Raw genomic sequence first — 2,728 nt, forward strand, 5'->3', positions numbered from 1 at the left:
AATAAAGCTTTGCTTGACCTTTGCTTTATATCAGTCTTGCTCCTTTAATCACGGACCCATTATTGGGGCATTAACACAGGGAAAGCAAGGTTTTTGTTGTTGTTGTTTGTTTGTTTGATTTTAAGAGAAAGAAGAAAGGAGAAATCACATGATTTAGATAAAGAAGAGAGAGAGAGAGAGAGAGAAACCTTCATTTGGTACTGACAGATGCAACTGCTTTTTGATTACCTTTTCCTTCTCTCTTTCTTCTTCTTTCTTTCTTTCTTTCTTTCTGAGAGAGAGGGCAGGGAGATGGGGCAGATCAGAGATAGGAGGGAGAGAGTCCCAAGCAGGCTCCACACTCAACACAAAGCTGGATCTCACAACACTGAAATAATAACCTAAGCTGAAATCAAGAGCCTGACACCTAACCCACTGAGCCACCCAGGCACCCCACTTTTAATTTCTAATGATTATTCTACTGATGCTGTCAAACAAAACTATTCCTGGTATGCAGTAGTTAATGTTTCTGTTCTCATGAAGTTCTTGTTAATAGTTTTATGGTCTAAATGATAGTTTTCTGAGTAATTGCTTGTAAAAAACAATTAGTGTTCTGGCCCAGTTCAAGAGTTTATTCCTTAGAAAGGAGAATGGAACATCAAGATGGAGTCTCTTGTCTCCAGAAATTTCCTAGCTGGAAAGGGGAAGGGGTGGGGAGGGTAAGCTCTTAGCTCCCAGAGGGCTTTGCCTGTGGACCCTCTGTCTTCAAAGTCAGGGATGGTGCATTTTAGTCTAATTGTACTTTGAATCTCTCTTACTTACTCTTATGTTACCAGTCAGGAAAAATTATTTTCTTCTAGAGAGCTTGTGGGATTAGATACGATCAAACACATAACTCAAAGTTAACATACCAATAACCTTAATTACATTGTTGAAATCCCTTTAGACATGTAATTCTACATTTAACATGTGCTATATTTTCATATTTCTAGTTCCCAGGACTAGGGCAGGAAATCCTGAGGGACATTTTGGAATCATGTCTACCACAGTGTAAAAGGAATTTTGAAAAAATCTAACTTTAACCCAAGAACCAGAGAATGTATATCTCAATATGTATAAAATGAGGATAGTTCTATCCTTATTTGATATGCCACTTTTGCATCCTCTTTGAAATATTATCCATGTGGAAAATAGGACAATCCCTTATGTGTGGAATCAAGTCTTAGAGGAAATATAAGTAACATTTTATATTAACTTAATCCTTGAATCCAACTAAATGTATGATCTTCATCAAGTTGCTTACACAATAAGTTCAGCTATAACAAACTGTCTACATTCATGAACACATCAATGTCATAGATGAGGCCCTGGAGTGTAGAACTTATATTTCAGTGTCACAGGGTTTTGTGCAGTGAGCTGCTGTCTTATTTTGTCCTTGAGTATCAATGACTTCAGCCTGAAGGTTGTGATTGAAATGTTTTGTCCTGGAGATATTTCCAAGTTTTCTTTGTAAATTGTGCCATAAAGTATGATAAAATAATTATAGTTATATTATATAAATATATATAACATATAATTATATGTTATATAATTATATGTAATATATATAATATTATATATATATATTATAGTTACAGGAAAAGAATCTAAATTCCAGTGAGATAAGTATCTTACCCAAAGTCACATTGCCCATGAAAGGTACACCTGGGATTTAAAGTCAGACTCTCTGGCTTCAGTTTTTGAGGTGGTAACATGAATCATCCTGGACATCTGGCAAATGCATCTCACATAAAATTGCCTCTTCTACTAAATGCTTAAGCTGCATATCTAATTAGATTTTGACACTGTTGCTGTGATGCGTCGTTCAACCATCTTCCTGTTTCCATTCATATATACACAGTCGTCCTTGCAGTATTTCTGACATCAAAAGCACAGAAATTAAATTATTTAGGCAATGAAACAGACTTATAACTGTATTATAATAAAGCATGAAAAAATAAATCTTTTAAATTTTATGTTACTTTGCCATCATCAAATAATCAAAACTATAAAAATTACCTTAGTGGGGCGCCTGGGTGGCTTAGTGGGTTAAGCCACTGCCTTCGGCTCAGGTCATGATCTCTGGGTCCTGAGATCGAGCCCCGCATCAGGCTCTCTGCTCAGCAGGGAGCCTGCTTCCTCCTCTCTCTCTGCCTGCCTCTCTGCCTGCTTGTGATCTCTGTCTGTCAAATAAATAAATAAAATCTTAAAAAAAAATTACCTTAGTAATTTATTTTGTTGGTGCAATTGAAGTTCTACTATGAGTGGACTATATAAGTTGGAAAATAAAAGTATGTATCCTAAGTACTACAATTCAAAATTTATATGTAATCTGAAATATGCAGCACATTATTTTATTATTTCAATAAAAATTCAGACATACTTATTAAGGTCTTACTTTGTGTAAAGTGTGGAAATACTACTCACAATCATTGTAGGGTCAGTAAAGCATCTTAGCAAGGTTGAATTCTACTATACTAGTTACTAGCTGCCGAATCTTGTCAATTATTTCTTTGTGCCTCTGGGGAAATATTAATATCTCTCATGGGGTCATTATGTGCATTAACTTTTAAAATCCCTTTAAAGTCCTTAGCATAATTACTAGCACATAGTAATGATTTTTCACTTACTGCTGTTACACTTGCCATAATCAAAATTTAAATTATTAAATACAGTCTGAAGAACAATAGATCCTATTTTCATTGAGTTA

This window comes from Neovison vison, chromosome 7, assembly GCF_020171115.1.
Source record: "Neovison vison isolate M4711 chromosome 7, ASM_NN_V1, whole genome shotgun sequence".
Lineage (NCBI taxonomy): Eukaryota > Metazoa > Chordata > Mammalia > Carnivora > Mustelidae > Neogale > Neogale vison.